The sequence below is a fragment of the Schistocerca americana genome, chromosome 2, assembly GCF_021461395.2.
Source record: "Schistocerca americana isolate TAMUIC-IGC-003095 chromosome 2, iqSchAmer2.1, whole genome shotgun sequence".
Classification (NCBI taxonomy): domain Eukaryota; kingdom Metazoa; phylum Arthropoda; class Insecta; order Orthoptera; family Acrididae; genus Schistocerca; species Schistocerca americana.
The window spans coordinates 255,306,311-255,333,200 of NC_060120.1; positions in this window are offsets into that span (position 1 = coordinate 255,306,311).

Below are 26,890 nucleotides of genomic sequence, written 5' to 3' on the forward strand. Positions count from 1 at the left end.
TGAGTGACCACCTGCAGATGGGTGCACCCTGTACCCTTCATGGCATCCGGAAGGACCCTTTCCACACCTGGAAAGACTCCCCCCGGCATGCACACGGAGTGCACTTTGGTTTTCTTTCCCTCTCTTGCTGCCATATCCCTAAGGGGCCCCATTAAGCGCCTGACGTTGGAGCTCCCAACTACCAGTAAGCCCACCCTCTGCGACCGCCCGGATCTTGCAGACTGAGGGGCAACCTCTGGAACAGGACAAGCAGCTATGTCCGGCTGAAGATCAGTATCAGCCGGAGACAGAGCCTGAAACCGGTCCGTCAGACAAACTGGAGAGGCCTTCCGTTCAGCCCTTCGGAATGTCTGGGGTTTTCTGTAAATTTTGAAAGTATGTGTATTTGTGGTGATATCTATGTAAGGTCTAAAAAGTTAATGGATTTTTCACCTAGCTCCATGCTGAATTGTATGTTTTTGTGTTGTGAATTTAGATGTTTTACGAATGTGTTCAGCTGTCTGTTGGTACCTGTCCGCATACACAGTACATCATCTATATATCTGTACCAGTATCTATTTCAGCTAACAGGAGACTGACAGGGGACATCATTGCCAATCCCTCTAGCTGTTTGTAAAGGGTGCCTTCAAATAGGAAATAATTTTGTTTCAGACATGTTTTAGTGGCAAAATTTGTGTTTTCTACTTGTACTGGGTTGACACCTGCTCTGTATAATCGTTCTGTCAGAATATCAAGGCATTCTTGTGTAGATATGTTCCTAAATAAGCGGCTTACGTCAAAGGATACTAGTTTTGCACTACTTGGTATTGGAAGGTTTTTAATTTTGTTGACAAGGTCCAATGAGTTTACAATTCCAAACTTTGATTTGAATTTTGTTTTAGTTTTTATATACAAATGTAATTCTTTGGCAATTTTGTAGCTTCGTGCAGTGGAATTTCGAAAAACAGTTCCTAGAAAATGAACCCCTCAGTAATAATATTAAACACTGGTACAGATATTAAAATGATGTACTTTGTATGTGGACAGGTACTAACAGACAACTGAACACATTCGTAAAACGTCTAAATTCACAACAAAAAACATGTAATTCATCATGGTGCTAGGTGAAATATCCATTAACTTTGTAGACATTACATAGATACAGGGTGTTTCAAAAATGACCGGTATATTTGAAACGGCAATAAAAACTAAACGAGCAGCGATAGAAATACACCGTTTGTTGCAATATGCTTGGGACAACAGTACATTTTCAGGAAGACAAACTTTCGAAATGACAGTAGTTACAATTTTCAACAACAGATGGCGCTGCGGTCTGGGAAACTCTATAGTACAATATTTTCCACATATCCACCATGCGTAGCAATAATATGGCGTAGTCTCTGAATGAAATTACCCGAAACCTTTGACAACGTGTCTGGCGGAATGGCTTCACATGCAGATGAGATGTACTGCTTCAGCTGTTCAATTGTTTCTGGATTCTGGCGGTACACCTGGTCTTTCAAGTGTCCCCACAGAAAGAAGTCACAGGGGTTCATGTCTGGCGAATAGGGAGGCCAATCCACGCCGCCTCCTGTATGTTTCGGATAGCCCAAAGCAATCACACGATCATCGAAATATTCATTCAGGAAATTAAAGACGTCGGCCGTGCGATGTGGCCGGGCACCATCTTGCATAAACCACGAGGTGTTCGCAGTGTCGTCTAAGGCCGTTTGTACCGCCACAAATTCACGAAGAATGTCCAGATAGCGTGATGCAGTAATCGTTTCGGATCTGAAAAATGGGCCAATGATTCCTTTGGAAGAAATGGCGGCCCAGACCAGTACTTTTTGAGGATGCAGGGACGATGGGACTGCAACATGGGGCTTTTCGGTTCTCCATATGCGCCAGTTCTGTTTATTGACGAAGCCGTCCAGGTAAAAATAAGCTTCGTCAGTAAACCAAATGCTGCCCACATGCATATCGCCGTCATCAATCCTGTGCACTATATCGGTAGCGAATGTCTCTCGTGCAGCAATGGTAGCGGCGCTGAGGGGTTGCCGTGTTTGAATTTTGTATGGATAGGGGTGTAAACTCTGGAGCATGAGACGATACGTGGACGTTGGCGTCATTTGGACCGCAGCTGCAACACGGCGAACGGAAACCCGAGGCCGCTGTTGGATCACCTGCTGCACTAGCTGAGCGTTGCCCTCTGTGGTTGCCGCACGCGGTCGCCCTACCTTTCCAGCACGTTCATCCGTCACGTTCCCAGTCCGTTGAAATTTTTCAAACAGATCCTTTATTGTATCGCTTTTCGGTCCTTTGATTACATTAAACCTCCGTTGAAAACTTAGTCTTGTTGCAACAACACTGTGTTCTAGGCGGTGGAATTCCAACACCAGAAAAATGCTCTGTTCAAAGGAATAAACCATTTTGTCTACAGCACACTTGCACGTTGTGAACAGCACACGCTCACAGCAGAAAGACGACGTACAGAATGGCGTACCCACAGACTGCATTGTCTTCTATATCTTTCACATCACTTGCAGCGCCATCTGTTGTTGAAAAGTGTAACTACTGTAATTTCGAAAGTTTGTCCGCCTGAAAATGTACTGTTGTCCCAAGCATATTGCAAGAGACGGTCTAATTCTATCGCTGCTCGTTTAGTTTTTATTGCCGTTTCAAATATACCGGTCTTTTTGAAACACCCTGTATCACCACAAATACACATACTTTCAAAAGTTACAGAAAACTCACAACAGACACAGTAATACCCTCATGTTCACAACACCCAATAACACACAAACATGCAGCCTTCCATTCCATGTTGTATCTCCTCACATCCATACCAATGTCAAAACAAATATTCTAAACAGAAATATATTGCATATAACAATGGCTATAACCCTGAATTAGTTGACAAAATCCTGCACAAGAAACAAAGAAGGAAAATCTTGTCCTACATTTATGCCCCGCTCTACAATAACAACCACACCAAAAACCATCTCGTGTGCTATTCCATATCTAGGTAAGCTTTCATACAAACTAGCCATAACGCTGAAATCCCACAACATTTTTTGTAAGAGGCTCTACAGCTAATCTCCTATTCTACAGCAAGGACAAACCAGATAAACTAAGCAACAGTGGGGTCTACAAAATAACCTGCACTGACTGCAATAAACTGTACGTTGGTCAAACGGACGCGCCATATCAACAAGGCTGGCTGAACAGGAACACAGCTGGAGATTAAATAAATCAGACTCCACCTTTGCTAAACAAGTGCTCAAAGGAGGACACAAATATCTAACATACACAGAAGTGCTACATAAATCCGACAAAGGCAGGAAACTCCGCTTACTAGAAGCACTTGAAACTAACAAACACTTAGCCCTAAAACCCCAGCTGGTTCTAAATGACCAATTGCAACTGAGCACATCACCACTCTTCAACTTTACACATTACAGTAAACCTGCTACTAACGACAAAGTGTCCTAATAGTAAACAAATTCATACCCCAATATAATGTAATGTCCCTTATGTGTTTACATTCCTAACTGTAACAATGTAATATTTTGAATTTATTAAGCACAATTTTTCTAATAACAAAATGTAACCCCCAAAGAAAATATCACTGTTGTACAACCAACAATTAGTGTCCAGTGCAACTGTGCACAACAAAAACAAAAAAATTGTAATTTTGTAATAATGTGTATTCTAAATAATTCTAATTGTTGTCATACATGGTACTGACAAACCATAAAATGTGATTTATTATGTTAAGAACAATTTTACAGAAAGAAGAGTCAAAAGACCCGTTTGACAATTCCAAAGACAATACCTTAACTAAAGATCTATGTAAATGTATTGTTTCTTAGTCCAGAATGTTTGGTTCGCAAGAACATAAGCTCTTTGTAAACAATAGCCAGTAGTTATCTGAAGATGGTCTAATAAGCCGAAAATTAGTTCATACAAATAAAAATCAATAGAACAGAAAACCGCCTAACTGTTATTCAACCCTCAAATGAATATATACTAAATATGCTTGAGTGAATCAGCACATTAGGTTCTGCCATTCATTGCCTTACAGTACAATAATTTGTTATAATCGGAAATGTTAATAAACTACTGGGATCTTTTTCTAAGTCAGCAATATTTAGAGTTATCGTATAGTATACCTGTTATGGGTATTCCCCTTGATCATAGCCATTGTGTGTGCTTTCATGTCACAGAAGGTCTACCTATGCAAAGAATCTTCCTGCACAAATGACAAACCCATCACATTTCTGGCCCTTTCAGCTACCAAAACTTGCCACCATTAGCGGGTTTCCATTTTCTTTATGCAAGCTTTGTGTTTGCTTGTACACAAGTTCATGTGTTTTTCTCTGTGTGACTGCTGAGAATTGAGCTACAAAATTATTGATTCATGTCACCTTACAAGTAAAGTTTAGGTGACGCATTTGACTATTTATTTTAAATCAAATTATTGTAACTTTGAAATAAATTAAACAAAAAATTATCAGACAGATGGTGAGGCACTTATAAAGCGCTGAATAATATAGTTGCTATGTTACACAAATACCTCCAAGAAATACAGTAGTTGTACCTTTCCTGTACACGAAAGTCGAGCATACTGTACACTAAATCTGTTCCAACATAATTCTGTATTAACCTTCATTCTTTGATTAGTTCTGCGATGACCTCACGCATTTATAATAATATTATGATCTTAAGTTGTCTCTGGCTTCTTTTCTCTCCGATGCGTAAGGTGCTGCTCACATTTAATAAGCTGCAGTCCACTACCATTTACAGGTCACTGGCTATAGTTGTATAAAGTAGGTAAGCAAATCGCATTTAATTCTGTGTTAAACACGTTTTAGCCTGCACATTTCACTGTGACAGATGATATACATATTTTTATCAAAATGAAATTTTACTTGAACACTGTCACATTCTTCACTTCAAACCTTGGGGGTTTCTTGTTTTGCATTTTATGGTACCCATCACTTCCCCAGTCAATTTTATTTGATAAAACTGTGAAATTAGGATTGAGAATTGCATTCAGGAGGCAAAACATTTAGTATTGTTGATAAAACAAGTAACAATAGACAAAACTACGCTAGCTGTCAGAACTCTTAGTTCATTCCTTGTGAAGGTGAGACGAATAGTTTGGCGAAAGTTAAAAAGAGCATGTTATTCTCACCACAGGCTGAGAGATATCTACAAACCCCCTCTCCTCTCTGAGGAAGGAACTAACGGTTCCAACAGCTACAGCAGCATTGGCTACTGTTATATCTCCACCATCAATAGTGAATATTTCGCCTCCTGAAGGGCAGCAATTCTACCATAATATCGGATTTATAAATTGGCTGATTTATGTTTCCCTAAAGGGGAATGTAGGAAGCTATTTCAGGTGCAGGGGCCAATAACTATTTCGGTGAGTAATAGTGTAATTCGAATATACAGACATTTACATAATTACATATCTAGTTTGACAAAAATGGCTCAGGTAGTCAGCCACAGCTTTGTAATACGAACTATCCTGGCATTTGCCTTAAGTAATTTAGGGAAATAATGGAAAATCTAAATTAGGATGGCCAGATGCAGACCGGAGCCTCCAACCTGCTGAATAAGTCACCCTTTTTGAAGATTGCTACATCATTTGCTTTATCCTTAGTGTACAATACTCTTTTGCAAAGAAGTTATGTAATAAACCAAAAGACTAGTGCTACAATGTTGATTCATTTAAGACTCCCAGACATTGCAGACACTATACAAACATTGCTTCATACCGTACACACACTATCAGCTGCTGTCACAATGATTTATGGCACAGATTTATTCCCTGGTACAGAATGCTGTTTTCAATTTTATGTTCATTCTTTCTTTATATATGTTAAGTTCATTCCAGCTCTTGTTCCACGGTAATGGACAAAGCTGTTGTGCATTATCAATGTTATTTTTGAGTTTTACAAAAACACAAGAACTAAAGATTATGTACTTTGTTAGGTATAGTAAAGATACCTGATCTGTCCTATACTGGTCGCTCAATTATTTCTCTAATGACCAGTAGATAGGTCACAAATCGCCAACACTGCGAGTGCAACATCCAGTTGTGTCTCTCACGCAAAAACTCTACTGAAAGAATTTATACCATCATGTCAACTACAATTTGTTGCTTTGTGTTACTCTATGTCCCTTGCCACATAATGTGTCTCTGCATCATAATTACGAAATATGTCATCTTATATCTATAGCATTCTACAAGATATCAGATACATCAAAACTCTTTAGTATAAAATACTTAAATGAAAACAGCAACCACAAAAACTGATAATAATTCACTATAAGAATTTACTTTCTTCTACAAATTTTATACAGGAATGGGGAAGCTGTTAGCATTACCTATTAGTAGAACCATTCTGGGTTTGCCTGGCATAATAAACCCAAATCAATGTGGCTGAATGAGGTAAACGGAATAGTAATGGGTCACACATTCTTCAAATACAAGTTTATGGCACTCCTCTTGGCAGCTTGTTACTGACAGCGTTCAGCCCTTCTCAAGCCTACTGAAACTGAATGTTGCAGACTGCTGTACATTTTTAGCTACTTGAGGCTATGCACATCAGACAAAGGTCATTAATCTGCCTATTGTACTCTCAATGGTGATTTGTTCCTTTTACACAAATTTTATTTGTTATTCACAATCTTGTGGAGTGAGTTGATGTACTGTATTGTCACTCTATTACCCTCATCTTGTTAACAAAGGCCCATGTAAGACTGTAGGAATTAAAACTGTGCATTTTCCACATTTCGTTTTTCACTATAATAAGTTCTTCCTGTTAATGCGATTTTCCCCACAATATTATCCTACACAGCACCAAAGAATGCTCACAAAGCAAACAGGTTTTAGTGGACTGAAGAATGACTTGCAACAAATTATCAGTAAGTAAAGTTCCAATGGATACGTAGAATGCCGGCCAATGTAAAAGCTCTTTGTGTACCTCCTTAACATAAATAAATAAATTATTGCAAATAAAAATAAAGCTCATGGAAATTGTGAGGAGGAAATTTTGAAACTAAATGAACATGTATCTAGATCACAATTTCTTATCAATGTGCTAAAAATGGATATTAATAAAGTTCAAGTGGCAAACCGTGAACAGCCAATAAAACAAAATACGTCGAAATTCCTGTCATGTGCAACAGATCAAAAAGTGTTAGTGCTTTGTTTTTCTATTCTTACTTGTTTAAAATACTGCATATTATTAATGTTATTTCTTGATTTATATTGCCATTGTGATTTTCATTGTCTATGATTTCTGTCACTTTTAACTCTTTCCTTTAGCCTATCCATCAAACACAACACATCATTGGTAGTCCATAATTTTAATATGCACTTCGTCCCCTCCTCTCCCCTCTAGAAAGTTCAAGGTGATTTGTCCTTCTCTTCAGCACCTGTATGTCATCTTACACTTACAAAAAATAAAAACATCTTGTCGGAGGTTGATACATGAATTTATTACTTAAATATACAAAAAAATGTTATTTCAAAACAGAATATTAACGATAGTGAGACAGTGTGACAGTAACAAAAAATGAATCTGAGACATTAATAATACATGAAATAGTGAGACATTAACAAGACAGTAAACTATGAGACACTAACAACACATGAACTTGTGAGACAGAAGAACAGCCAATGCAAAGAACAAACAGCAAATATTATGATACTTCCATATGTCACAAGCACTCACAGTAGAAAGAATTTCATGTGCATTATTTTACTTCCAATAATATTTATATATCAACTCCTATTCAGGTATAAGTCTGCATACAGAAATATTTATATTACCACATTGGCATCATATTATTACACACACTTCCAAACAACTTGGCTTAGCCAACAAGGTGTTGTATTTCCTTCCACAAAACAATTACTGCTGCAACTGTAATCACTTTGCACTACCAGCTGGTTGATACCCACAGCTCAAATTATGATAATAGGAAGAGAATAAAGTCAGATGCTCGTGTTGTATGAAATGACAGTGTAATGATCATGTGGTAATCACATTTCACTACATTTTCGGTAATGCAGTTGTTAAATATCTGAAATCAATGACGTCATAAATTTAACTACCTAGAGATAGACTGAGGGTTCTGTAAGTTTAAGAAGAAACAAAAAACCTCATTTCATGCGAGACTGAAACGACAAATGTGTATGACATCAAAGGTGCAGAACAGATCACACCTAACACTTTTCTGCAATGGTATGTACTTTTACAAGTATTGCAATATTTCCTGTACCCTGCAATCGTATTTCCTATGACCGATTACATGTAATATAATGATACATGTGGATACTACGGCAGGAAACTGCAAATTATCTGGGAGTTGTATGGATTAGCACGGGGCAATAGCCGTGGCGCGGTACGTTTGTATCGAGACTGGTGAGGGTCCTACTTCAAGATGGCGCCGAATGAAATTCGCGAGTGTGTTAGTTCCAGTAATAAATGTAAATTTAATGAAGAAAAGTGTGCATTTTGCAGAAATGTCGGTTGGTATTGTGACCAGTTATGTATTACGTGTTATATTGTGTTAAAAGTATCTGAAAAAAACTGTGATGCATCTATAAACCGTGAAAAAGAAACCATGTTGACGATCGGTAAACAGAACAGCATGAGTTCCGCAAATAAAAGCAAACAATCCGAAGTTTGTGTGAAGTGTAAGAAGTTCGACGTATTTAGTGATGGGAAGTGCATCTCTTGTTATTTAATTATGAAGGTGGTAGTAAAAAATGAGAAACTCAGTGTTTGCTTAGCATCAACTTCATCATACAGCCACGAAATCGCGCTTCAAGAAATAACAAACAGCAAACTATGCTCATGCAGAAAGAAAGTCGTTACAGGTATTATGTGCTTTAAGTGTAAAATTGTTTATCATTATAACTGTGCAAAGGTGGACTCAAAACAAGAGATATGGAAATGTGATAATTGCGTAAAAGTGGGCACTATAGACAGCAAGGAAGAAATAATTTCCGTGTTGTTAGAAGAACTGCAAAGACTGAAAGCTGAAAATGTCATATTGTCTGCCAGAAGTCAACAGAACAAAAGTGAATCCCAAGACGAGAGCACAAATTGTCACCAGCCCAAGAAGATACCAAAACATCTCGTTTCTCAGCAGTTATATCATCTGAATACAAGCAACCGTTTTAGTGCCTTAAGTGATAAAATTGATGAAACAGAGAAATCTACTCAGGTGGTAGGACGAGACAATGTTCCTAAAAATTCGACAAAAAGACCAATTGAGAGTCAGCCAACGAATAAGATTTTATTACTATCGGACAGTCATGGGCGAAACTGTGCATCATTGCTAAATGAATTTTTGAAACCCAAGTACTACACATCATCTGTTGTTAAACCAAATGCATGCCTCAGTGGTGTAGTTGAAGGGGCATCAGATCTTACTAGTGATTTCAATTTGGACGATGCAGTTATTATCCTTGCAGGAATAAATGACATTCGTAAGAAAAACAACTTTATTCCAGACTTAGAAAAGTTGACTGCAGCACTTGATCATACAAAGCTATTGTTATGTACCGTTCCCTACTGTTATGACAAGCCAGAAGTCAACGAAACAGTGTACAGATTTAATGAATATATAATGAATTTGTCATCTAATTTTGTTAATGTGAAAGTAATTGATGTCAATTTATTCTTGCAAAGGCCTGATTACACTAATCATGGATTACACCTGAACAAAACAGGAAAGCTCAGACTGTGCAGGAACATTGCTTCATCAGTATCAAACCCATGGAAACGGTGTGATGTAGTAAAAACACTTACAACCAGCTCTGCAAGAAAGGTCAGATTTTGTACCGGTACTGTAGAAACCAATTCATGCCAAGATAGACAGGGAACCAATGTGAATACAAGAAACAGATGTATAGCTGTGTCTCACCCTGTCACTGCCAATGACATATTAATACCATATGATGAAGTTCCACCCAAAGAACCTCAAGGACTGGAAAATAATTCCGATGCAGTATCTCCAAGGATAAAAGGTAATCCCCGATTTTCTACGAGAGAAAGAAGAATTCCAAAAAGAAACAGTGATTTTTTATGGCCAGCACCCACCAGACCTCGCCAACGACATCTAGTGAACAAATCTCCAGCTGCGACATAGGTCTTAATGTATCCAACACAGTTTTGAGTGCAACGGGGACTAACGGTGTTAATGGACAAGCAGACCAGCAGAAGGACAGTAGAGGTAGCTATAAGAATCTTATTATTCTTCATCAAAATATCAGAAGTCTCAAAAGTAAATTAGAGTTTTTATCTGTAAATTTAGGGGACATGGACACTGTTGACCGTCCTCATGTTTTATGCCTTACTGAGCATCATGTAACAGTTGGAATTGATGGGCTGCAGCTTGATGGGTATGATCTAGCTACTCATTACTGCAGAACAAGTAAGGAGAAAGGTGGTGCTGTAATTTATATAGACAGTAAAATCATTTATAAATCTTTAGATCTAAGTAAGTATTGTGTAGATCAACATTTTGAAGTTTGCGGGACTGAAATTTCTGCAAAGGACATGTTACTTACTGTGCTTGCAATTTACAGAGCTCCAGCAGGGAAGTTTTGCATCTTTATGAATAAGTTAGAATCTCTTTTGACCAAATTGTTCTCTAAAACTAGAAATTTAATAATTGTAGGTGACTTTAATGTCAACTTCTTAACTGATAACAACCTCAAAACTGACCTGGACCACTTAATGAATTCTTACAACTTGGCTGCGATGGTTACCTGGCCCACTAGAGTTACAGAAAATTGCAAGAGCCTTCTAGATAATACCCCCATTGGTGATGAGGACGCTACTAAAGCTGCCTACTTTGGTTATTTTCATTCTATCATGTCGTATGGCATAATATTTTGGGGCAACAAGCCTTTAGCCAAAAAAATATTTACTGCACAGAAGAGAGCTGTTAGAATCATGAGTGGTGTTCATCCAAGATATTCTTGCAGAAGTCTGTTTCATAAGTTACAAATATTACCACTTACCTCTCAATTCATATTTTCTTTGATGATTTTTGTTTCTAACAACCTATCTCTTTTTAAAACTAATAGTGAATGTCATGATCATAATACTAGGTCTAAAAATGATCTACACAGGGATCTGAAACATTTAAGTCTTGTTCAGAAAGGTGTTCATTATTCAGCCACAAAAATTTTCAACTCCCTTCCATCAGGTATTAAAGATCACATTAATGTCTTACCTACTTTTAAATGTAAATTGAGAGAATACCTAATGGTAAATTCCTTCTATTCTCTTGATGAGTATCTACAGATAAAGCAATGATTTTTTATACTGATAAAAATTTGTTTGCTATAGATCACATTAACTGTTTAATTTGGAAAATGTACTATATTTCCTTTTTAGGTATTGTTTTATATTACTTGAGCTATACCTTTGATTTGATTTTAACCTACAAACTTATTCATAATCTTATGGTACATTTTTGTCATTTTATATATGTGTATTATTTGTTTAATTTGGAAAATGTACTATATTTCCTTTTTAGGTATTGTTTTATATTACTTGAGCTATACCTTTGATTTGATTTTAACCTACAAACTTATTCATAATCTTATGGTACATTTTTGTCATTTTATATATGTGTATTATATCTGTTGTATGTAATCATGACTCATTCCACATCCTTGTGATTTATCACAATACGGATTAATGGAATACGAAATAAATAAAAAAAAATAAAAAATAAAAACTGAAGTGACCATGTTTGTGGTAACATGCAGTGTCACCTTACATGTCATTCAGCCACAAGCAATTAAACTTTGTGCACGTAAAGTAACATTTAAATTAACCCTGAACCCATATCCAAGAGTACGTAACAGTGTGATTAGAAGAAAGGAATTATCAGAAAACGTTAATTATGGAAAGAGTGTAGTATTCATTGTTAAATCACATGAAGCCATATGTTGTAATACGTGGAAATCATGACACAACACAGGGACACTACCCCATGGCATCAACTGAGAATATATTCCACTGGAGAGTGATGTCAGTTGGGGCAGTTGTGGCAAGCGAGGAGTTGAGAACAGTTTGGTGGCGGATCTGAGCACAGGCGGACCAGGGCTGGGCGTAGTGAGTGAACAATGGCAAGTCAGGTTGAATTATGTGTAGTAGTAGTAGTAGTAACATAATTAACAGTTTCGTGACTGAGTATTAAAGGCAGAAGATAGTGCTGAACATTGCACACAAAAGTACTTCTACAACTTTCTTTTTCACAAGGGTGCAATATGGTGAAAACATGTGGTGTGATATGTAATAACAGTATATGGTAACAGCTGGTGTCATAACACAGGAAATAACAAGTGATTATGCAAAAGAAATCAGTGCAGGTCCCTCTTAAGTCAATAAAACATTTGCCTACAAATTTATCTTAAAGAGTGAATTGATGTAGCTCAACTCTTCTTAAGATAACAAATGACCGATTTGTATTGTAGGAGAGGCAGCATAGTTCTTAAGACAAAGGCAACTTGGGAATGTCAGTGTTGTTTACACGCCACAAGATCTCTAAATAAAATTTTCTTGCTGTCAGATTCCATCCATAAAAACAGATTCAGTAACATGGACAGACACATAAATTCCTTTGCTCATAACAGAAATATACAAGCAGGCATATTATATATGTCAATCTGTGCCACGGTAAGACAGCAATTATGCTACAACAATGGTAATTCATTCCGTATATCTGTAAAAACAAACAAGAATATTGTCTGAGAGTCATGGATGTGGAATAGTTGAACTGATAAACCAGTTATAAAAACTAAAACAAACTGCTCTATGAAGTCAAGCGCCCTCCTCTCAGAAACAGAAAAGGTACTACAATCAACTGATTGTCGTTATTTGAGTCAAAATGGTTTCGTTGTCCTAATGGGTGGTTCGAATAATGTACAAAAAGATGAAATATAAGTCGCTGCAAGTAACTTAAAAATGCGGCAAAGCCAACTTACAATTTGTAACATACAACACTGATTGCGCAAACAAGGAAACAGCAGTCTCAAATAATCTTCCTGCTAGCATTTACAGTCATTTCAGATACATTGAAACTAAGGACATCAACTGCACTCTCACTGTTCTCATTCTGAGCATGGTCTACGTGCAAACAGTTTAGGCAGACAACTGATAGCTAAAAGAATAATCAATATTATAACAAAAAAAAGACACATCTTCTATATAGAGCAAAGTACACTCTCTACAAAGAAACAGATCCAAGTGGCGATCATCAGCTAATACTGACACACCAAACACCTAAATTGAACATAAGCAGTGCCAACATTGCAGAAAGTGTCTTCACAAGAGAAACAAGCATCAGCGAAAAATGGAGTTGCTGCGGAACAATTAAATGCCTCACTAAATGCTGCATAACAAGTGGCTGACTCACCAAACGCGAAGTGAGCAGTGTCAGATGCCACATCAAATGATCATCGATATAGGAAAAGCACGACAGCAGTCCCATTCCACTTCAATGATTTTTGGTCATGCACTCCAGAAAAAAATATCTGTACGATCAGTACAACAGGAATAAAACTTTTGAACAAAACACGTAGCCATAGAAAACGTTAGGACAGTATTAAGACCTAGAGTTCCTTGTGTAACCGAACTTTGGTTCCGAGATAATGAAATAAAGTGTGTAAATACATAAGGAGCGATTATAACATTTCCATTTGAGGGAGTGGCTGCAGTGTAGAAACACCGCAGTGCGACTCCTATGTGGGTATAGAAGCACTGACATCTAGGCAAGGGGTCACAGTGACATTTGTATGTTTCTTGCATGCATATGGTACATGCGGAAGTGTGAACTATGACGATGTTTTTACAAAACGCGTCCACACAGTACCACTGTGCTGTTGTTATTTTCTTGGCTGGTGAAGGCCAAACACCAGCAGACATCCATCAGAGAATGAAGAATGTGTATGGGGATGCATTTCTGTCGAAAACCACATCTGTGGAATTGTGCACCAAGTTCTGTGCTGGTCACGACTTGACACATCAGTCGATCTGGAAGGTCAGCAGAAGTTCCAATAACTCAATTTTGGGAGAAATTCGAGCACCACCCGTATAGTCCTGATATCTCTCCATGCGATTATTACGCCTTTGGTCCCTTAAAAAGGGGCTTAAGTGCCAACGCTTTCTGTCAGACGAGGATGTGGTTGGTTGGTTTTAGGGGAAGGAGACCAGACAGCGTGGTCATCGGTCTCATCGGATTAGGGAAGGATGGGGAAGGAAGTCGGCCGTGCCCTTTCAGAGGAACCATCCCGGCATTTGCCTGGACTGATTTAGGGAAATCACGGAAAACCTAAATCAGGATGGCCGGACGCGGGATTGAACCCCGAGGATGTGCACCAGGCAGTTACGGACTTCTTCATCCACACTGAAGCGCCAAGAACCGCCCCGCGCACAACGGCCGGCACAGTGTTTTACCAAATGAGTATCTTCAACCGGTGAGTCAGTGGTATGATTGCCTCAATGCTCACGGCCATTTTGCCTGATTGGCATACCGATTCTGGACTGTACGGCCTTCGAACAGAAACTTTTTCACTGGCGCTTATAGAGTTGGCAGTTGGCAGCTGTGGCAGATGGTCGCACTCACTCACCAAGTGCTCTGATAGCAGCCCCAGCAGTCTGTAGAATATTACGTGTTTTGGATACATTGCAGTGCTTCTCAAAATTAACGGTGTCTTGTTTAATATTAATTTTACATAAATCGGGTTTTTTAGTTTTCATTCAATTCGTGTACTCTGCAATTTAAAACTTACATTCAGTGAATATCAGTTGGGTGTTTACGTTCTAGCGTTAACATCCACCTACTCTTTAGTCGTTACTTCTAGTTTGTTTATGCATTACAGTGCTTTTCGTACTTTCCTGGTAGTTTCTAATGAGGGAGAAGCTGATCAGAACTTTGGGTAGCTGTTCCGTTAGGGTGGCTGTCGTAGGGAAGCCAGCAATTTGTCTCAATAAGCTGTAGGTTATGTAGTCCAGACAAAGAATCATGGAACAGGGTAGAAAGATTTATTGCTTTCTAATTTCAGTAGTTAATTTTCCTACTTGTATCCAGTAAGATACTCAGACCCAGAATGATAAAAAAAGATTGAAACAATTAATGTGTACCCGATTGTCGATGGACTATCTGAGCCTGAAGCACAGTTTAATGGAAATAAACGATACACCTTACACCCCTGAGGCAGGTTCATGTAAAGCTTAAGACATGGTGTGGGACGAGGGATGTACATAGAAAGATGTCAAATTCAGTTTATTCCATAATCAATTCGTGTCAATATTTGAAAGTTGATTTCCTAAAAAAATTATCCAGACAATCCACATAAAAAACAAATAAGCAATTGATAACTAAGAGAATTAAAATCTCATGTAAGAGCAAGGGGGAAAATTATGTAAAAACGAGAATAACTCAACATCCATCATTACTTGTATGCTACAAAAAATTTTGTTACATTTTAAACTTATTAAAATGTCAAGAAGTATGCATGTCCAGGCAGAAATTAATAATGTGGGTAATCAGATTAAAAGAATATGGGATATTGTCAAACAAGAGACAGGGCAGCGACTGATAGTTCACAAATTGCAAGTACTTTCAACCATAACTTCTAAATGTAGCACCAAAAGTAGGATGAAATGGTGCAATTGAAGAAAATGTAATTCCACAAAACTTCAAGGAACTACAAATAGGTCCGCGCGGATTGAAGCGTCATTTCACGCACTGCGTGGCCCCTCCCACAGGAGGTTCGAGTCCTCCTTCCAGCGTGTCTACGTGTTGTTGTTAGTTTAAGTTATTTTACGTAGTGTGAAGTCTAGGGACCGATGACATAATCAGTTTGGCCCCTTAAGAACATTTTGAATTGCAAATAGGACCAACATCCTTCAGAAAATTAACAGAATTATAAAATTTTTTAAAAACACAGGCTCATATGGTGTTGAAGGGATTTCAAACAGAATTCTGAACGAACGTTTTAACTTAATAAATAATGTCCTTAGCAACATATGTAATGCATCACTCGCAAATGCAGTTTCTCCAAACTGGTTAAAGGGGCTCGGGAAAGGCTCAAAATCATGAAAAGTTCAATTTTTACTTTTTTGCGTTTTCTGAATCTGCAGACTATTACCTTTTAATAGATATATAATTTATTCAACCCCGAAGACTACAACTATTTTTAAATTTTTTTTGAAATGTGTTCTACATGGGCGTGACCCACTGTGGCGCTGTTAAACTGCTGTCAAATGGTGGTATTATTAACGTCCGTGTTCATCAGGTACATTTTAGTGATGTGAGATAAAGTATGTGTTGTGGCTAACCTGTGATGGTTCAATATATATCGCTGGTGTGATTGTCAATTGTTTCATGTTTATTTACTCTGTCGTTATCTCGAAAATACTCGTAATTAATTCTGTTTCTTGAGTCTCTGTTTTGTTGAAGTATAATAATGAGTAAAAGTAAAGTTATTAGAAATCCTCTGAAGTCTTTTAAGAAAAGGAGAAATGTTGGAAAGCCAAAGGTATGTGTTATTACTGTAAACAATAAAGACGATAACCAAGTGAGTGAACCTAACCTCTCAAGTACACCTGCCCATAGCAGTCAAAGTGGGAAAGAAAATACTTCACAGAAGAAGCTTGGTTCAATGAGTGAAAACTATGAATGTTTTATGGGCGAATCGGATGTGAATGAAATATTTGATATGTCGGTTCTCAAAGGAATTTTTTCAAACTGTGTAAGATGTATTCATTGTAGTGAAGTTGGTCTGGAACTCTCCATAATAAAGCACGTAGGACTTGCTAGTGAAATACAACTGAAATGTGATAAGTGTTCATACATGACCACCTTTTGGAACAGTGTTGCAGTAACTGCAACTGAAGAAAATGGTAGCAAAATCTACGAAGACAACAACGAGCGATGCTTGCTTTAGACAAGGAACGCCTTCGGGCTGCAGACAGGGCTGTAAAGAGTCTAGAAATACAAGCAAGAGTAAACAGGAGGAGGAACAAGAGGAAGCTGGAGAAGGAGTTTGCAGAGGATGAAGATAATCCATCCTATGGACCTGGAATGCACTAAAAAGTTAATCCAATCTTTGTCACTCGATTCCCAAAACTTTTATTTTCTCATACTAATTACATGTTTTCTAAGGATCTTCCAAACATATTTGTTTTAAACTTTCAGTAAATGTTACACAGTACCTTCTGCATAATTTAACACAGCCTTTTTCCAAAAAAACTGTATATTTTTGAATATATAAATAAAAAATTGCAAAAAATGTGAATTTTCATTACAATTAAAAAAAAATCATCTATAATAACTGAACTAAAATTTCGTAAAATCCCTGTGTTAAGTTGTAGCCCATATTCCAATAAATAATCTGTAAAAAGTTCAACTTCCTACCTCAAATACTTTGTGAGGAAAGATGTAATTTATAAGCGTTATTTTAACATTGCAAGTATAGGGCGTTCTGAAGATGAAAAAGAATAAGAAAATGAAAACTTGTAAATTAAGTTATAAAAAATTTACAAAATAAATAATTGTAATTAAAATGAAATAATTTTTTGTAATATTTTACACCATCTTGTAACCTATATTTGGTCCTTTCTTCGGGTTTTCCACTTTTTTGGTTTATTTTTTAAGCATTAACTACAATAACTCCTAAATACTGACTTTTATATGAATAAAAATATATAAATATAAATAAATAAAAAGACGTAGATTTTGACCGCCATCTTGGATCCACCATTTTTAAATTTTTTGAACTCTGTCATCATCAGTAACCTCGATAATTCCCTAAAAATTACTTTTATAAGTAAAAAATGATAGTAGTGTACATAGAGCTGCCATCTTGGGTCCGCCATTTTGTTTTCTTCACTTTTTGATATCATATTCTTAATCAGAAACTCCGTAAACCCTTACATACTAAGTTTGGTACAAATTGAACAACTACTTACATTTTGACCAACTTTTTGGGATTCTGACCCACTGTGCGCCGCCCCACATGACGTGCATATCGGGCCGGGAAACAAAACAGAGAAAGTGATGGATGTAGAAAGTGACCTTCGTAGGCACAAACAGAATACCGAATCGCAACGTACAGAGGCAGGGTCTAGTGAAAGAAACAGTGGAAACTGTGTTATGATTTGTGCGCGAGTGTGATGCCTAGGCAGCGAAAGCTGTACGCGTCGACCTAGAACGTGATGCGAGGAAAGAAGACGGCCCCACACTGCGCCTGGTGCTGACGGAGACGATGGGTCATCGTGGGGTTGCTGGGAGGGACCCGCGGGAAATATGGGCCCCGCCGCGAGCGACACCAACGAGAAATACAGGCCACGGCGCGTGAACGTGACGTCATACTCAGCGTCTTTTGTTTTGCTAGTGGAAGCAACGTGTGTATTGATTGCATTGCTATTTGCTGCGTTTGTTTTTGGTACTACAAAAGTGAATTCTAACTACGTGCATCAACAGAATAAGTTGTGTGTGTGTGTGTGTGTGTGTGTGTGTGTGTGTGGTGATACATCCACAATTTGTTATATCTGTGGGAGTCGCCAGCAGAACATCCGTAGACGAACAGTGAAGGATAGTATTATTCTGTGGTGGCGCGCACAAGGGACAGATTGTTTATTCTTTGATTATATATAATAGTTCTGTTGTTATTGATTCAATGTTAATATGAGCTTTTCGTTCCAATAAAAAAATATATTGTAGCCTAACTACTTCGTGAGTCTTTCTGAAGATTGTAATGAGTAGTACGTGGCTAAAGTGGTGAACCCGTATAAAGTTCAATTTCGTCTACCAGGAGATCGGCGAGTCCGCGCGGCGCACAGAGTGTTACGGATCGGCGTGACGTTTTGCTAAAGAACATTGAGGAATTACGACGCGACATTGAAGAACAAGGAAACGCTGTGTTGAATTTTTCTGCGCCATCAAGTAACGGCCTTTCGACAGAGAACAGCAGCAAGATGAATTTACGCCCACCGCAGTTCATACCTGATAAACCTGAACTGTGGCTTGCAATGCTTGATCTGACTTTCCAGCATCATGGCAATGTAAACGAAGAGAGACAATTTATGATCGCCGTTAGTGCGCTTGACAATAAAACAGCAACGATCAGCGCAGATATAATACTTCAGCCGCCCGCCACGCAAAAGTATACGCGTTTTAAGCAGTTACTCATTGAGCGACTACGTCGGCCGGTGGAATAACGTATCCAGCAAGTATTGCACGGTGAAAAGAGAGCAGAGAAGAGAGAGAGGCAGCAGAGGACGTGGGAGTGGCCGAGGTAGCGTGCAGCAGCAGACTGCCGCAGAGCAGGAGCAGCCGCCGACCCAACCCGCACCAGCGATTGAGGGTCGAATGAAACCCGTGCCGCCAACGGTTCCTAAACTGAAGCACCTGTCAAAGACACCTTCGAGTCTGACTAATGACCCTCTGTGGCAGGAGTCGTTCGTCATAGACGGTGATAAGGGCTTTGTAGAGGACGCCGGAGACAAGAGGTTTACAGACACATTTGATGGGTTTGTGACCCTTGTCAATTCCACGTATGTAGCAGTGTGTGCGGCTGAACGAGAATTCAACAAGTATGTGTCCCAAGGCATGTATCAATACTATAATATCATGCACTTGTGGGCGATAATTGCCGCAGTTCGGGACCACGATGGTAGAGCAACAACAGAAGAAAAGAATTTGATAAGGTGCATTCGGTCGAACCAATATCCAGTTCATTCGGTTATCAATGATTACCTCCGAGGAATTGGAAACTTTGAGGACCCGGATGGTATCTGGCATAAATTTCGTTTGATGAGACTCCCGAATCCGACACTATTCGACCAAGTTTCTGGATTCTTCGGTCGTGTAGATGTAAATAAACCCAACTTATACGAGGGACTGCCAGAACCAGCTGTTGCAGCGTACCGCATCATAAAAGACATGGAGTACACACTGAACAGACAAGCTGGAGTACGATGGGATCTACCCCCTGAACTACGACCAAAAGAAGTGGTTCCTCCCCCGGCAGTGCCGCCACCAGTGGATGAGAATATGGAAGACCGTGGAGAATTGGGCAACCAGGAAGCGCAACCGCAAGAGGCAGGACAGCAGCAGCCACGACTGGCAGCGCCCCCTCAGCAAGGAGCTCCTGGACCACCAGGACCACCAGTGGCGCCAGCGCCACCACCACCGCAGCCACCACGAATTGTGCCAACTCCAACTGTAAACTTACTTGGATGGGCACCGGCTACGATGTTAACACATGAGCAACAACAGATGCTGGAGAGATTGGGAATACCCGAAGAGTTTCAAATCGATTACCCTAGGTTTGCACTCAACGTCGGGCTATTCGAAGCTATTGCGACGACAATTATCTGATAGCATCCATGGACTGGCTCATTCGGGAATAAACGCCAGCGTCAAACTAATGACAGACACATTCGTGTGGCCCGGTATAAATAGAGACTGCCGTAATTGGACAAAAACGTGTCTGGACTGTCAGACGGCCAAGGTGGGACGACACGTGCACAAAGCGGTAGGAAACTTCCCACTTACCACAGAACGTTTCACACATGTGCACCTGGACATCGTGGGACAACTTTTGCCGTCGCAAGGATACCGTTATCTCCTCACTGCAGTGGACCGCTTCACCAGAAGGGCAGAGGCGATTCCGCTATCGGATATTTCAGCAGCAACGGTGTCACACGTGTTTCTTTCATCTTGGATCGCACGTTTCGACTGCCCTTTACGTGTCACCACAGATCAGGTTGTTCTCAGAATTGGCGAACTTCTGCTTTTTCCAACATCATCGCACCACAGCTTACCGCCCAGCAAGCAATGGGATGGTAGAACGCTGGCATAGAACATTAAAAGCTGCATTAATGTGCCATGCACAATTTTGGTCGTCAGCGTTACCAGTAGTTCTGTTGGGCCTACGCACAGCATTAAAAACGGATTTAGGGGCATCCACCGCAGAATTGGTTTATGGTGAACCCTTACGACTGCCTGCAGAATTCTTCACCGTTAAAGAAGGGGCACGACAGACCGAATTGCCGTTTACATTGCAAATGGTACGCGATCATATGGCCAGACTTCGCCCATCTCCTGTCTCGGAGCGGTAAATACGTTCGTGCACAAAGATCTACACTCATGCACACATGTGATGCTATGGACGGACGCTGTCAAGTCATCGCTGCAGCCTCCATATTCTGGACCTTACAGAGTGCTCTCACAGGATGAACATACCATGCAGATAGATCTAAATGGAAAGAGTCAAGTGGTATCATTGGAACGGTTCAAACCTGCACATATGTTACCGACTGAAGAGGACACAGAGGTCAGGCACCAAGCGCCACCTTCCACACCACTCGATCAGGATGACACCACCTCACCACCACAAGAGGAAGCGGTACCGTCACTACCAGCAACAGAAGCTGAAGAAGTTCAACCAATGCCTTCAGTACACACAAGAGCTGGGCTTCGGGTGAAATATCATTACCCCTACATTCACGGAGCTCCGCTCTATCGGAGGGGGGCTGTGTGGGAGTCGCCAGCAGAACATCCATAGACGAACAGTGAAGGATAGCATTATTCTGTGGTGGCGCGCGCAAGGGACAGATTGTTTATTCTTTGATTACATATAATAGTTCTGTTGTTATTGATTCAATGTTAATATGAGCTTCTCGTTGCAATAAAAAAAATATTATAGCCTAACTACTTCGTGAGTATTTCTGAAGATTGTAATAAGTAGTACGTGGCTAAATATTTAAGGTGTTGTGTGCGAAACATTGATAATTGTAAGCGAGGTATGTTAACCTCAAATGCATCTTCGTTTACTACTTTAGAAGATTCTAACCGTCTGTGTGTGTTTATCTTGACGTGATCTCGAGATCTTCAACCTCACTGTAACTTCGAAGTAATGTATTGAAATACTGTTTCATTTGATTTCTAGATATGGAACTCTTGAAATGCCACGTCAGTGTAGTGTGTTCGGCTGTCGGTCGCATTATGATTCCGAAACCGAGAGAACGACTACATGTTCTTTGCTGTCTGACGACAGTCGACGTGCACTGTGGCTTCGAAATACCCCAACGAACTTAAGCAAACTAAAAAGAGCAAATATTTGTATAAAATTGTTAGCAGAATAATTTACGGGCGGTTTCTGATTGGAACAATTTATTAATACATTAAACAAGCTACATGAATTACACACATAAAAAGCTCAATACACGGAATAAAGGAAATCATAGCGTCCGTAGTTGCCCTTAGCAACACACATATTCACACACCAGCCAGGCATAGATGCCAAAATCCCACACCCCCACTAGAATTATGCCTGCAAACACACACACACACAACAAAAAACTACTTTCTCAGTCCAGAATCTTGCAGCAGCAGATGACGGCGCCCTTTCGTCAGAGATTTTGTCATCATATCTGCCAGCATTTGGTCTGAAGGTATGTGCTCCACAGTAATTTGAGCTGACTATTTTCTCCCTTATGAAGTGGTGTCTCGTATCTATATGTTTGGTTCGACTCTCATAGCCGCTACTCTTAGATCAATTGCTGCCTTGTTGTCACATAATAGTTTGACAGGGTCTTTTTTGAGGTTTGGTGATATTTCATTGCGCAGCCTTTGAAGCCATAGAGCCTCTTGACATTCTGAGGTCAGAGCCATAAATTCTGCCTCAGTTGTAGATAAGACCACTGTTGGCTGTTTCTTACTCTGCCAAGATATCACTGCTCCTTGAAATTTAAAGAGATATCCAGTTGTTGACTGTCTTCAGAATCTCCGGCCCAATCTGCATGACAGTAACCTACTATGTGGCAGTTCTCTGATTAAGAAAGCAAAACTTTCATATCCTTAGTACCTTTTAGATATCTGAAGATTCTTTTGACTGCTTGCTAGTTGTCTCAATGACATTTCTGTGTTTCAAGAAGGCCAGAAAATTTGCAGCAACAAGTCGTCTGTGACCAGAGATGAAGGAAAACTGCTTATCTGTCTTTTGGGATTAGACAGGGGAATACCTTGTGTTACTGCATTCATCACTGTTAATAGTGATTTGAGCTTTAGGGTAAATGTTAGTGAAGGAATTCATTTTGCAATTAATGCATCCATCAATGATGTGAAGAAAATAACTTCCATAAACCTTTTAGAAAATGTAATGTCAATGGTTGAGAAAGGGGAAATTTTGCTGAGTGTTACAGATAAATTAAACTGTGCTGTCAATTTCCTGCAGATTATCCTAATTTATGATGAAAATACACAACTGAAATTTATTGTAGAACAACTCCATGTATCACAAATCTCAAAAAACAACAGACACTGTGGCAACAACAATATGAAAGTGGCATGCTGCTCGTATGTACATTCTGTCAGTGCACACAACTCCTTCAGGAAATGTGATTTAATGTTTTTACCCCAACCACGCCGGCCGCAGTGGCGGAGCGGTTTTAGGCCCTTCAGTCTGGAACCGCGCGAGCGCTACGGTCGCAGGTTCGAATCCTGCCTCGGACATGGATGTGTCTGATGTTCCTAGGTTAGTTAGGTTTAAGTAGTTCTAAGTTCTAGGGGACTGATGGCCTCAGAAGTTAAGTCCCACAGTGCTCAGAGCCATTTGAACCCCACCCAGGAATCCTCCAGAAACTAATTTTTAATTACCAGTTCGTCACTTCATTAGTTCAAACAAGTCCTTATTTGCAAAACATGGTAAAATATTTAAAAAAACATGAGTTGTTAGTGTCTCTGTTGTTAGATGAGATTTATGTGCAACCACAGCTTTCATTTAAATCTGGCTCAATACATGGGAGTGGCTTTTTTCATCCTGAGATGTGTGCCAAAACAGCACAGGTTTTTATGGTCTCTCCTCTTTCATCTAAATATGTTGTTGATGTAGCAATTATACCAGTAGCTAATATGACAAGTGAAGAGCTGAAATGTTTGATCAGTAATGTTCTGTGCATGGTGGAAAGAGTGGGCTTCAAAGTAGTTAGTCTGATAGCAGATAACAACAGTGTAAACAGGAAGGTATATGAATCGTTCCCCCCCCCCCCCCCCCCCCCCCAGTAGAATTATCCAACCTAGTATTGAACACACACTAGATTCTTCCAGGAAACTTTTTTTATGTTTGATACTGTAAATGTTCTGAAATGTATCAGGAACAATTGGCAGACAAAAAGAAGTGTTAATAATGTGTTACAGTTTCCTGTCATGACTGATCATTCAGTAATATTGACAGCACAGTATAAGCATTCTGAGTTGGTATACGAGAAAGAAAGAAACTCTTTAGTCAAATATGTCCACACACTATCAGCTAGAGTGCTGTATCCATCGTCTATTCAGAAACAAAATGTGAAATTAGCTTCGAAAATTTTCAATGATAATAACATAGTAGCTTTAAAACATGCAACAAAGAACTTGCCTAATGTTACTGAGCACATAAATCAGACAGTGACTTTTCCTCAGGTGATTGTGAACTGGTGGAAGATTGCGAATTTTAGAAGTGTATTTGAAGGCCAGAGATTCAATGGTCCTTACAGAGAAGCCATCAGGAAGACAACAGACAATCATGTGACATTTCTAAATAATCTGTGCCATTGGCTAAAAGTTGGAGAGTATCTGTTCCAATATGTGATGCTTTAACATCACAGACATTCCAGTCTTTAATATTAACAACTGAATCTTTTCTGTAGATAACTCCATACTTATTTGAGAAATATGACATTGATTACATATTGCTAGGAAAATTTCAAAGTGATGATTTGGAGGGCCACTTTGGTTGCTACCGACAGTTGAGTGGGGCAAATTACTACATTAGCTTCATCCAAGTTTTAGAAAATGAAAGAAAATTAAGATTCAAAAATGATGTACTGTCTGCAGCTCAAAATGATAGTGTACAGTTGAAACGCATGATTCCTGCCCAACAGCATGTAGGGAAGCAGCATACTCACGCCTTATAAAATTCACATCAGTCTTTCCATTGTGTGCCTTCCTAGTCCATTGTAACTAGCTCTGACGTCATAAATATTGCGCAATACTTTAAAATGAAGTAAATAACCTGAAACGTTTCTAGCATGTCAGGAGTAATACTAAATCAATGTGTGTTGAATATCAGTTCAATAACTTTAACCATTTTCGAAATTTGGACATTTTTCTGTAAAAATCATTGGCGCAACAGAAAAGAGCTAGAAACTTAAAAATTTATATTTAGATTCCTTTCGCACAATAATTTAGTAGAAACAGTATTCTGGATCTCACAAATTAAAATTTTAGTTGAAATTCATGATTTTCTAGTTTTTGTCTTAGAAATTAAGGAGGCAAGATAGATTAAGTAGGCGAGTAAATAAAGCTAGGGTGTTTAAATTTAAGTAGAAGGGAGATCCGCTATAATCACAAAAATGTGAGAAGCTTCATCAGAATAACTATAAAACTGTAGCTACAGCGTATCTCCAAAGAGCAAGTTCAGAGCTCGTCTACTGTGTGTAGTGTAATTAAATTTATTCTCTCGCCCAAAATATTTGACTTAGCCACGTCAGACTTTTATTATGATTACTTACTTGTGTGCTGATTGCACAATTAAATTGAAAGCTTCATCGGCCATCAGCAAAGGAAGCAATGATTTATTCGATAACTTAAAGTGGTGCATTACTAGCCCAGCGACTAGTCGGGAGAGCAGACTTGATCAGGCGTTCCCTTAACCCGTAACTGGTACACCTGGGTCCCAGGGACCCGAGCGAAATTTCTTTTTTCCAGCTCCGTGATGTGTGTGGTAGCACTGACTTCCCTCTCCCTGTACTCTCCTAACAATCAACTGGCTACCAGCCCACAACATTGTTGCAGGCGTTTCTTTGTTAGTTTTGTTTCTATAAAGGTGATCGGGTCCCGTGGACCCAGGTGTACCGTTAGTGAAAGTTTTCTTTTCGTGGCATTATTTCCGGTATCTTGGATTTACGGTGTAGTGCTTCAGAAAAATGAGCGAGGAAGATACTACAGATAATCTGAACGAACCATTGGACAGTGATATTGAAGACATAAGTGGAAGCGACAGTGACTATGAAATTAGTGAACATGAAACTGGAAGTGATGAAAGTGATGATGGAGACAGTAACAACGAACAATCTGGAACTAATTATATCTATGGAAGAAACAGATTCAAGTGGTCAACAACACCCAGCATACGTGGAAGAACCTCTCAAACCAACATCATTGCTCCAATTCACTTTCCTGGCATACGTAATGCAGCTAGACAGGTAACAGAAAAGACCCCTCTAGCATTTTGGGAACTACTTTTCAGCAAAGAAATGATTGCAGAGGTAGTACTCAGAACCAATGAAAAGATTATGTCATTGCCACCTGAGTCAAAAAAGAATTCTTTTTCAAATCTAACAGACAGTACTGAAATAAAAGCTGTCATAGGTCTTTGTTATTTGTGGGGAGCCTTCAAGTCAAACAACGAAGATCTGAATGGTTTATATGCTACAAACGGCACTGGTAGACCAATTTTTAGGGCAACTATGCCCTTGAAACGTTTGCTGTTTTTATTACGTTGCCTTCGTTTTGATGATGCAGCAACCCGTGACGCAAGGAAACTCACAGATAAACTGTACCACATCTCTTGGCTCTTCAATTCATTGATAGAAGCTTGTCAAGAAAACTATTCAGTCGGAGAGTACGTCACTGTTGACGAAATGCTTGTAGGATTCCGTGGTAGATGTCCATTTAGGATGTACATTCCATCCAAGCCACGGAAATACGGTATAAAAATATTTATTCTAGCTGATGCCAAAATGCACTACTGTTTGAATGCAGAGATATATTCGGGAAAATCAGCTGTAGCCATCCCGCGCCGTGTCCT